The sequence below is a fragment of the Mauremys reevesii genome, linkage group 3 (genome assembly GCF_016161935.1).
Source record: "Mauremys reevesii isolate NIE-2019 linkage group 3, ASM1616193v1, whole genome shotgun sequence".
Classification (NCBI taxonomy): Eukaryota; Metazoa; Chordata; order Testudines; family Geoemydidae; genus Mauremys; species Mauremys reevesii.
Genome location: NC_052625.1, coordinates 179,082,947 through 179,095,336, shown reverse-complemented (window position 1 = coordinate 179,095,336; position 12,390 = coordinate 179,082,947). Strand labels below are relative to the sequence as shown.

Below are 12,390 nucleotides of genomic sequence, written 5' to 3'. Positions count from 1 at the left end.
CTTTAGTAAAGCATTTGATACGGTCTCGCATGATATTCTTATCAATAAACTAGGCAAATACAACTTAGATGAGGCTACTATAAGGTGGATGTATAGCTGGCTGGATAACCGTACTCAGAGAGTAGTTATTAATGGTTCCCAATCCTGTTGGAAAGGTATAACAAGTGGGGTTCTGTAGGGGTCTGTTTTGGGACTGGCTCTGTTCAATTTCTTCATCAACGACTTAGATATTGGCACAGAAAGTACGCTTATTAAGTTTGCAGATGATACCAAACTGGGAGAGATTGCAACTGCTTTAGAGGATAGGGTCATAATTAAAAATGATCTGGACAAATTGGAGAAATGGTCTGAGGTAAACATGATGAAGTTTAACAAAGGCAAATGCAAAGTGCTCCACTTAGGAAGGAACAATCAGTTTCACACATACAGAATGGGAAGAGACTCTCTAGGAAGGAGTATGGCAGAAAGGGATCTAGGGATTATAGTGGACCACAAGCTAAATGAGAGTCAACAGTGTGATGCTGTTGCAAAAAAAAGCAACGTGATTCTGGGATGCATTAACAGGTGTGTTGTGAGCAAGACACGAGAAGTCATTCTTCTGCTCTACTCTGCGCTGGTTAGGCCTCAACTGGGGTATTGTGTCCAGTTCTGGGCACCGCATTTCAAGAAAGATGTGGAGAAATTGGAGAGGGTCCAGAGAAGAGTAACAAGAATGATTAAAGGTCTTGAGAACATGACCTATGAAGGAAGGCTAAAAGAATTAGGTTTGTTTAATTTGGAAAAGAGAAGACTGAGAGGGGACGTGATTGCAGTTTTCAGGTATCTAAAAGGGTGTCATAAGGAGGAGGGAGAAAACTTGTTCACCTTAGCCTCTAAGGATAGAACAAGAAGCAATGGGCTTAAACTGCAGCAAGGGAGGTTTAGGTTGGACATTAGGAAAAAGTTCCTGTCAGGGTGGTTAAACACTGGAATAAATTGCCTAGGGAGGTTGTGGAATCTCCATCTCTGGAGATATTTAAGAGTAGGTTAGATAAATGTCTATCCAGGATGGTCTAGACAGTATTTGGTCCTGCCATGAGGGCAGAGGACTGGACTGGATGACCTCTTGAAGTTCCTTCCAGTCCTAGAATCTATGAATATGTTGATGACACCGCAACAGTCACTTCCTCATGAACTAATCTTATGAATGCCCTGAATATATTTATGGAAGAGGCAAGTAAGCTTGGTCCGCAAGTCAATTGGAAGATGACCAGACTGATGGACCTCACCTAACCATCATAATCAATGGACAAGAAGTTGAATTCATCAACTTATTTGAGTACCTTGTCTCTGTTGACACCAATGCGGGAGGTTGCCTTAATGACATGAAACAGCAAAACTACATTTGTTATGCACACTTTTTAGAAGCCTCTGTGGTGTCAACACAACATATCAACTCAGACTAAGATGCCTACCTATCAAGCAGACTTGGGGTCTACCTTTTGTGTGGCAGTGAGACTTGGGCCTCCAGAGACACTTCAGCTAAACACTTTCAACATGAAACAGCAACAAATATTGAAGGTATATGGTGGCTTCCTCACATTATGAATGAGGATGTCAGGTGTCTGGCCAAACAGCCTTCAATGGCTTTCTTAGCCATTTGGCTCAGCTCAGTTGGCTTAGCCATCTGTTCCATATGCCACAGTTTATACTAGCCCACCAGCTTTATCTGTTTGATCCAACAACAAACACATTGAGGGATGTTGCATGGATGGAAAAGACCTAACAGATGTCCTCAAACATGCTGGAGGGATATTGTGATTTCCATCCGCACCTGCCCCAGCCTGAAAATAGAGCAGGTCACAACACTAGCAGGTGGCCGTGCTCTCTGGAAATGGGTGATCCATGAGCAGAAGAACTAAAGACTGAATAATAACAATTTTTAACCCAGCTCATAACTGTGCTTAGCTCATGCCATGCACTTCAGGGCAGAGAAAGGAACATGACCCACCAGGTGTGTGCCTGTCCCACACAACCTAGGTGTTCCCTTCACAATGGCACAGATAATTTGTAGTATGGTTCAGTCTGGATGGCAATTTGTAGTATGGTTCAGCAGGTATGTCACTGTAACAGGGTGGCTTGCCCTTTAAGACCTAGCCCTGAGGTTAGCCAGCCCTGACTAGTGAATGAGCCACACCTGAGAGAGATCAGGTGATTCACTATAAAGGAGAAGTAAGGAAAGCTGAGGCAGCTGTGGAGAGCAAGAAAGGCTCTTGCAGGGGAGATCCTGACCCCAGGGTTGTTTAGGAGCCAGACCCAGAAGGCTAAGCTCCCTCCACCCAAGTAAAGTCTGGGAAAGGTGGTTGACTCAAAGGAGGGGAGACAGACCCCCTAGGAAGAAGGAGATGAGCCTAGTTTAAAACTGGTGTAAAGACTGTTTTGGACTACCAGGGGAGAAATACCAGTGAGTTCTCCTTATGACAGACTTTATTGCCAGCCTGAATGGAACTGGGGAAGATTAAATAAACTAGATCCCATCCAGGAGGAATAGTTTTGTTTTAAATTCTGTGGACTGTGCAGTTCTTAAGGGGCCCGGAAGAGGGGGAAACAGAGGTAGGGCACTGCTGAGGGACCTCTGGCCATGAGGGGTGCTCAAGGCATGGATGACCCTCTTACATTCACATTCTTATCATGTCACAGTTGTGAACTGCTGCAGACCCTGCTGCTTTCTGGAGTGCTGGAGATAAAGTTAGACCGACTGAGATGATATTCTGGGTACATTCAGATAAGTGGGAATTAAAATGTGGTTTCATTTTGCAAGCTGCACTAAGGCACTTTGAACCAAGACCACAAGAGAAAACCACACTGCAAGTAAAAACCCATGGCTGGCACATGCCAGCTGACTCGGGCTCATGGGGCTAAGGCTAAGGGGCTGTTTAATTGTGGCATAAATGTTTGGGCTTGGTCTGGAGCCCAGCCTCTAGGACCCTGTGTGGTAGGAGGGTTCCAGAGTTCGGGCTGCAGCCCAAACCATCTACGTTGCAATTAAAACAGCCCCATAGCATGAGCCCCATAAGCCCAAGTCAGTGGGCACAGGCCAGCACAAGGTATTGAATTGAAAGTAGACATACCCTATGTATGAGGAGATTACAAATATGGCCACTCCCCCCCACACACCTACCTGAAACAGATGTAACAAGCCTAGAGCTAAGTAGCAGCCCCAGAATCATTCCAAATGAAATTGGTCTGAAGGAGATCTATCCAAATAACTTGGAGCTAATTGTTCTCTAATCTAGACCGGATGAAAGACTAGTTCCTCGAATAGGCTTCCAAGGGCCCATTCCTGTATGTGTCCCTTAGGAAAAGATGTTGACATCAATATTTATCTCTGTAAGGCATACAGAATCCACCGCCACCCCTCCACAAACTATCTGCTGAATTCACAACAGCCAGGCTAATCACAATACTTACTATGAGCATTGAACATGTCTCAATCTGCTATTTGAGGATATAAATGGTGAACTCTCATCTCTTAGAATATTTGCATAACTATATTTAATGTTTTATTTTAAATATTCTTTAATGTGTAAGCAGGGTCTGAATGAACTCTTCCCTGACAGCTAGCTAGGAGGGGGAGAGACTTCAGGAGCAAACTGTATTTACATGTATGCCAACATTTTTATGGCTGACTTAGAACAACACTTCCTCAGCTCTCGTCCCCTACTCTACTTGTGCTACATTGACGACATCTTCATCATCTGGACCCATGGGAAGGAAGCCCTTGAGGAATTCCACCATGATTTCAACAATTTCCATCCCACCATCAGTCTCAGCCTGGACCAGTCCACACAAGAGATCCACTTCCTAGACCCTACAGTGCTAATAAGTGATGGTCACATAAACACCACCCTATACCGGAAACCTACTGACTGCTATACTTACCTACATGCCTCCAGCTTTCATCCAGACCACATCACACGATCCATTGTCTACAGCCAAGCTCTAAGATACAACTGCGTTTGCTCCAATCCCTCAAACAGAGACAAACACCTACAAGATCTCTATCAAGCATTCTTAAAACTACAATACCCACCTGGAGAAGTGAAGAAACAGATTGACAGAGCCAGAAGAATACCCAGAAGTCACCTACTCCAGGACAGACCCAACAAAGAAAGTAACAGAACACCACTAGCTGTCACCTTCAGCCCCCAACTAAAACCTCTCCAGTGGAGGAGATCTACAACCTATCCTGAAGGACAATACCTCATTCTCACAGATCTTGGGAGACAGGTCAGTCCTTGCTTACAGACAGCCCCCGAACCTGAAACAAATACTCACCAGCAACCACACACCACACAACAAAAACACTAACCCAGGAACCTATCCTTGCAACAAAGCCTGTTGTCAACTCTGTCCACATATCTATTCAAGGGACACCATCATAGGACCTAATCACATCAGCGACACCATCAGAGGCTCGTTCACCTGCACATCTACCAATGTGATATATGCCATTATGTGCCAGCAATGCCCCTCTGCCATGTACATTGGCCAAACCGGACAGTCTCTACGCAAAAGAATGAATAGACACAAATCAGATATCAAGAATTATAACATTCAGAAACCAGATGGAGAACACTTCAACCTCTCTGGTCACTGAATTACAGATCTCAAAGTCACAATACTCCAACAAAAAAACTTCAGAAACAGACTCCAACAAGAAACTGCTGGATTGAAATTAATTTGCAAACTGGATACTATTAAATTAGGCTTGAATAAAGACTGGGAGTGGATGGGTCATTACACAAAATAATACTATTTCCCCATGCTAATTTTTCTCCCTACTGTTACTCACACCTTCTTGTCAACTGTTGGAAATGGGCCATCCTGATTATCACTACAAAAGTTTTTTTTTCCTCCTGCTGATAATAGCCCACCTTAATTGATTAGTCTCATTATAGCTGGTATGGCAACACCCATTTTTTCATGTTCTCTGTGGAAATATATCTTCAAACTGTATTTTCCACTGCATGAATCTGATAAAGCGGGTTTTAGCCCATGAAAGCTTATGCCAAAATAAATGTGTTAGTCTCTAAGGTGCCACAAATACTCCTCATTCTTTTTGCTGATACAGACTAACACGGCTAGCACTCTGAAACATGAACACACCTACTCTGCTTAGATATCCAGCAGATTGAGCAGTATTGCTCAAAGTGATCACTTGGGTTACAAATCACTTGAGTACTCAATGCAGGGGTAGTGAAATGCTGTTATCAATGTTTTTGTCTTTATTGTATGAATAAAGGAGAACAGAGCTGTGCTTAACCTGTCCCAAATGTGGGGTCACCCTCAGCTGAAAGGACCTCATTAAGCCAGGGGCTCAAATGCCAAACCCTCATGAAAGTAAAAGTGTGGGGGACAGGTATCCAGCTAAGAGATAGGGCTCTCTTCCAAAGGATCCCTGGTCTGGTTTAACCTATTTCTCCCCACTGTTCAAAGACACAGCTGACTAGGCTCCATTTAAGTGCTTAAAGGAGAGCTGAAATCACTTGTGGGGGGACAGCATTTCTGCCCAGCCTGCTAAAAGCTGACAATCACTAAGGCTACATCTACACTTCACAGCTTTTAGCAAAATGGCTGTACCAGTACAGCCATGCCACGAAAAGGCACATAACATAACTGCTGTTTGTCAGCAGGAGACAGCTCTGCCAACAACAAAAAACTTCCGCTCCCAATGAGCAGCAGTAGCTTTGTTGGCAGGACAGCACTCCTGCTGACAAAGTGTTTTTTTAACACCTCTGAATGATAAAAGTTTTGTCATTCACTTCCCACTATAGACAAAGCCTAAGAGACTGACCTGCGGAGGTCACAGCAGAGAGGCAGGTGGCAGCAGAAGGTAACTGACAGTCAGGCTATGGCTACACTTGTACTTTAAAGCGCTGCCGCGGCAGCGCTTTGAAGCACTAAGTGTAGTCAAAGCGCCAGCGCTGGGAGAGAGCTCTCCCAGCACTGTCCGTACTCCACCTCCCTGTGGGGAATAACGTACAGCGCTGGGAGCCGCGCTCCCAGCGCTGGGGCTTTGACCACACTGGCGCTTTGCAGTGCCGCAATTTGCAGCGCTGGAGAGGGTATGTTTTCACACCCTGCTGCAGCGCTGCAAATTTGCAAGTGTAGCCAAGGCCTCAGCCTGTGGGAGCGGTGAGCAGTCAGCTGGCAAGAGCAGCAAACAAGCAGCCAGCAGGAGTAGAACAAGTGGCTGGCAGGGTGGCCAGCGGAGCGGAACCATGGCTGGTGGGGTGGGCAGCCAGAACAAGTGCTCAGATGCAGGGGCGGCTCTACCTTTTTGGCCGCCCCAAGCAGTCATGCGCGGGAGGAGCCCCGGAGCCGCGGGAGCAGCGGACCTCCCGCGGGCATCACTGCAGAGGGACCGCTGGTCCCGCGTGGCTCGGCTGGACCTCCCGCGGCTGCGGACGGTTCACGGGTCCGGCGGCTCCGCTTGAGCTGCCGCAGTCATGCCTGCGGGAGGTCCAGCCGAGCCGCGGGACGAGCGCCCCCTCCGCAGTCATGCCTGCGGCAGGTCCAGTTGTCCCGGGGCTCCGGTGGACCTCCCACAGGCATGACTGCGGCAGGTCCGCCGGCCCAGCCTGCCGCCCCCCCCGGCTGCAGGGGACGGGCCGCTCCTCAGCTCGCAGCGGCAGGATGAGCTGGGGCCCCAGCCTTTTGCCGCCCCCTAGATTTTGCCGCCCTAGGCACCAGCTTGTTTTGCTGGTGCCTAGAGCCGCCCCTGCTCAGATGGCACAGAAAGTGAGGTGCCGTCTTCCCCCGGTGGGAGCTGAACTCAGACAGATGAACCTCTGACCCCTGGGTCCTCACTTGATCAAGGGCAACCACTGTGAATGGGTGCGGTGGAGGGAGCAGAGAGGGGCACAGAAAAGGAACTTTTGGTTGTAGAACTCAAGAACATGAGGCAGAAGGCATTGCCCCATGCACTCGGGGGTGGGTGTCCTGCTCAGTTTTATGATTATGAATCCTGCCTATGGCATTTTCCCTAATTAATGTCAGGTGACTGCCCTCCTTTGATTAAAAGTTTCTTTTCTACACTCAGACTCTGTGCCTGCGAGTGGGGAAGTATGGCCTCTCAGAGGTGCCCAGGGGTGGTGTGTGATTTTCCCAGGTTACTGAGTAGGGGCTTGAGCCAGTTCTGAGTTGTATTGTTGAAAAGGAACCCCTAGATATTGAACCTAATCCTGGCTGCTGCTGGCTTCACTTGGCAGAAGGGTTACATATGTATTTATTTCCAATCCACTCAGTCTATTATTTTGCACATAATCCTTGAATAGCGTACCTTCCATCAAAAAATATGACCAAAGGTGGAAAGATTTAAAAACTTATAAAGTTAGCCTATTTAGAATGCAAAAAATAGCTTTTAAATTTGATGAGGGATAACCCTTTTATGCAATCTGTATCAAAATGTAATTCTGTTAGGCAGATTCTTGGCTGTTTGCCAGTCTGAGCTCGTACATGGAAATAAAACTGCTCTAAGCATTATAGATTACAATTTTTAAAATCAACCCATGCTTTCACAAGGTATATGGCTATTTACAGTGCTATAAAGAATGAATGTGATAGCTATAACATCAACAGAACTGGAGATACAATTTCCAAAAGCAGTAATTGAAAAGCAGGAAAGTAATTAAGCCTTAGATAAATCTGCAGAGTATTTTGCTTAAAGCAACTACCAGATCCAATATACACTATTTCTACTCCCTTCAGAAGTGAATTACATCTAGCAGAGGGTGCATTTCAATAGTATAATAGGAACTCATGACTAGAAAAGACGTGTAGAACAAGGACACTTAGCACTGCTAACATTTGTCCATTGTGAAATGTTCATTTTTAATAAACTTTTTATTTAAAACATTGCTTACAAAAGCTCAGCTGATGATCTATTCCACAGGATCACTATTAATCACCATTTCTTGCTGCCCCTTCTGAATGTCATCTTTGCAAACACATACAAATTAGATTTTTTTACCCACCTCAGTTTTTTCCCCAAAAGATCTTTCTTGCTACACACAGGTCCATTGTAAAATTCAACACTGTACCATCTGCAGAACCAGGTCATTGTTGGAACTGGCTGGAAAACATTTCAAAGTTTGTTTTTGGCCAGAATCGGGATAAAAGACAAAATTTAAAATTTTCCAGGAACCAGATATTCTGAAAAATTTTGATACAAAAATATCAAGATAACCTTATCAAAAAGTTATGTTTTGATCATATCAGACCTAATATAAAATATTAATTACATATGTTGACTATGTAGAATATTAAATATTTTATAATAGACCAAATGAATGAGTCTAAACAATAAATTCCATCTCATTTTCAAATAGTTTTCTAAATGTTTTCATCAAAATAGACATGTTCCCACAAAACATTTCAATTTCAAGACAGTATTTTCCAGCAGAAAATGGTGCCATTGAAAATTTGTCATCCAGCTCTAGTTGTAATCTAGTTGACTCCAAACAGTTAACCTGCATGGACAATACAGGCAGTGGGCGGCTGGTGGTTGTAGCAGGGCTGTAAGTAGATCGTACTGTAAGTTCATGCTTAAAGTGTGACTCTTACCCCCACTCCAGTGGCTGAGGCACAAAGGCCTGAGTTACTACTGCCTTTGAGTTAATGGATCGGGGTAAAATTTTCAAAAGTGCCTAAGGGCCAAGATTCTTAAATGTGCTGGGCACCGAAAGATGCAAACAGGCGCCCAGTAGGATTTTGAAAATAATGGGAGTTAGGCACCGAGGTGCTTTTGAAAATCTATCCCCAAGTGACTTTGAAGCCTGAGTCCCACTGAAAGTTTAAGGCACAGTTTAAAGTTTTCAGCTTGGTCCTTTAGCTGAAATTGTAGCAGATCATGCTTTTAGATCCAGAGGTCCCAGGGTTCAGTCCCTACAGAGGACACATTTACAGTAAGAGAGCTGTTTTGGTGGTGAATATGGGACATTTAATGGACTGTGTTTCTCACTCAGCCTACCAGCCTTTCCCAGTGCCAGCTCTGTCCCAGCCATACCAGGGGCCAGTGCTGCTTATGTAACTAGGATTTGGCAAACTGGCATCAGTCACCTTTTGCTCACGCTTCCATTCCCGCTCCTCTGGATAGCTGAATTCATGTGCTACCTACAACTACTTTAGATTGCTGCCCCAGGGTAAAGGATCCACAAATATGAGCATGCTCCAACAAGGAATTCAGGCACCTAACTGGGAAGGGTATACAAACAAATCTGACTTTGGCCAAGTGAGATCATCCAAATGTACCAGCAATTTATGAGACTCCCCAAGTGCAACATGTAACATTGCCAACCATTGTGGGGGGGAGGGGCATAGCAAGCAGACAGCCCACTATCACCTGGCCGAAGACCATTTCTAGGAGGTTTGGCAAGGCCCAGCTCACCCACCTTTCTGCAAAGAACTAATCAGGTTCCCAGCACTAGACTTACCTCTGTCCTCTGCTATGTGCCCACAACCCCACAAGGGCAAATGCTTTACACACACGTTACTGCGAGAATTTCTCTCCGGGTGCTCAGTCCCCCGTCTGCCGTCATAAATACCAGTATGTGTTGTACAATAAAAGGCAGAGAGCATGAGCCGTCCCCCTTAGGCAGGCAGTGATTTCACATCATTAGTGAAGCAGCTTTTGTATTAAGCTGACAGAAATACCTTATTTCACCAAAGAGCTCCAAGCATCCCCAAATCAGTAATTCCCTAAGGGAGTCTCTCTCCCTCTGTTGAAATTTGCTAAAAACCACTTAATGAACAAAGCAATCTTGCTTATGGCATAAGTTACATACTGTAGTATAGCCAGAGAAAAAGCAGGAGGAAAGATTATTATAAAGAGAATTACAAGGCTATTTAACCCAAGGCATGTTTTTAGAAGAAATATTTTCTCTTTTAATATTTGAAGAAGCTTCATAAAGGAATGGATAACACTCACACACCAAAAATCAGCATTGATGTGTACTTTGATGCGTCTCAGAGGATTTTCATTAGCAGAGAGTGGATCAAAACATTCCCTGCTATGGTTGTTTAGCATATTATAGTACATTTATCTGTGATCATATTTTTTCTCCCCCATTGAGTACAAAATACTCCCATTAAAATCAGATGCTAGTCCATCAGATTTAAAGGCACACTATGAAAGTCAGTCACCTTATTAGCAGGAGCTATCATAACCACAACTCCATCAGTCTGCCAATGCATTAGAACTAGAATTTCACATAGTTCCAAATCACAACCCAGTTTAATATCAACAATGATCAGATTAAGAGAGGGAGGGGCAAAGGGGAGGGAGAAGTGATGCTCTGCCTAAAAACCTCATTTCAGTGTTGCCATGTTTCTGCTAACGAGTGAAATAGTTAATATTGACAAGTTCTCCTCATCAGGATTCTGGCTATTACCCCCACTGAAATGAATAAAGGCAGTTAACACCTCTTAGAGTTATTGTTTCTGTTCCTCTCCAGACGCTCCATTTTACCTTCAGGTGGAGACATTCTGTCCTGTAATGCGAATGGCATCAGTGAGATTATAGGCCTCTTTCTCATCAATACTGGAAGTCTGTTTTCTATAATATGACACACCAATGTGATGTATGTAAAATCAGTTTCCTCTAAACAGATTCAGGACATACTTGATATTCACCAACTCTAAAACCACTTCTAACAGAAGCATTTTCCTCTCTAACCCACTAGGGTAAAAAAAAAATTTACAAGATAATTCAATGAATTAAAATGTAAAAAGCCATTGCTGATAGTGAAAAGCAGTTTTTGAATGTGAACCTCATTCATTTAGCTCCTTCAGACAGGCAAAAGTTTCAGAACATTTATTGGTGAAAAGGAAGTGGTTACCATTAGGGAGCGCATCAGTTTCCTAATATGCCCTTAGATTTTCAGGGCTTGCTGTGCTCTGCAGCAAGTATGAAACAGCAGCTACTGTTCTTTGACCTCTACTGTGCACAAATTGCCACAATCACGCCAGGAAATTTGAGGAATCTGGGGATTTTTCCCCCCCCCATCATTACATTTTAATGTTACAATTGTTTCCTGAGGACAAAGCTGACGGATTTCTGGCATTACTCCTCCACATCATGTAAAGTTCAGTATCTCACTTGAGAAAGATGTGCTCATTTAAAAATTTTGAAATTTTCTTACATGCACCCTTAAAGCATAATTTATAAATTAAAAATAGGAAATATTATCCCAAAATAATGCTATTATACAAGAAAGTGGGCTTAAAAGTCATTGGGAATTCTTGTTTCAATTTTAGAAAGTTCTAGTCTTCCCATTGGCTCTTTGGCCAGGTGCCCACTCACTTCTTTTACCAGACCTACCGAAAGCAAGAAAAGAAAGCTTTTCTTGCCTTTATTCTCATGCAAGTATTTCTTTATTCTCCCAATTATGGAGTTGGTAACATAGCATTTCTAGGGGAAGCCTTATTAGAACCATGTTTTGAATTTAGACCCCAACATGGTCACAGTTAGACTCCCATTAGGCTCCTGTAGAAGCCATATCCTGAACCAGCCTAACCAAAGTATTATTGGCTACTAAGTTTAAGTCCACCCTGAATTCCAAAGGAAATTTGCTGTCCGTGTTCAGCAAGGACATTTGCTCTTTCTGCCTAAAAGAACCACAGCTACACAAATGAGCACAGGGTGGAATAACCATTGCAAGTAACCACTCAAGATACTGCAACTGATTACTCACCCAACATCTCCTTATTCCTGTCTCCAATCATTGTCATACCTGTTCTCAATATTGCTGTGGCAGAAGCTCAGGCTGAAGCCATCTACTAAGAGCCTTGCTGCCTTGGGGGTTTGAATCCCAGCCCCTCCTCTAGTTATTTATTCATGATTTCGCTCACCAGGATAGCCTCAAAGTGCCCATCTTGCTGGCTTCAGGGTCCCAAAGGGAGAGCAGTCACACGCTCACTTCAGTGCAATCAGCAGTGAAGGAGCAAACATCATTGTGCTCATTCACTCCATTTGGGGTGGGAGGGATAGCTCAGTGGTTTGAGTATTGGCCTGCTAAACCCAGGGTTGAGTTCAATCCTTCAGGGGGCCATGTAGGGATCTGGGGCAAAATCAGTACTTGGTCCTGCTAGTGAAGGCAGGGGGCTGGACTCAATGACCTTTCAAGGTCCCTTCCAGTTCTAGGAGATTGGTATATCTCCAATTATTACCTTATTTAAATTTGCTAGTCTGTAGACCCAATAGGGGGCTCTTGGCTCAGAGCTGGATGCCTCTGCCAGTTGTTCTTGGGCTCTAAAGTTTCAACATAGGGAGTTATCTTCCAAGAAAAAAAAAAGTACTACAGATTTTTTTAGTTGCAAACAGAGGTGGTATCAGCCAGATTTCCTACT

The 12,390-nt window shown here is 44.2% G+C and overlaps 1 long non-coding RNA gene across 1 annotated transcript in view; it reads right to left on the bottom strand.

The window, feature by feature from the left end:
* LOC120402192 overlaps positions 1-8,119 on the bottom strand; it is a 53,928-nt gene extending 45,809 nt beyond the window's left edge. The window contains exon 1 of the long non-coding RNA XR_005597052.1: positions 8,019-8,119. This is a non-coding gene — a long non-coding RNA (uncharacterized LOC120402192). The remainder of the gene's footprint in view (positions 1-8,018) is intronic.
* Between the last annotated feature and the right edge of the window lie 4,271 nt (positions 8,120-12,390).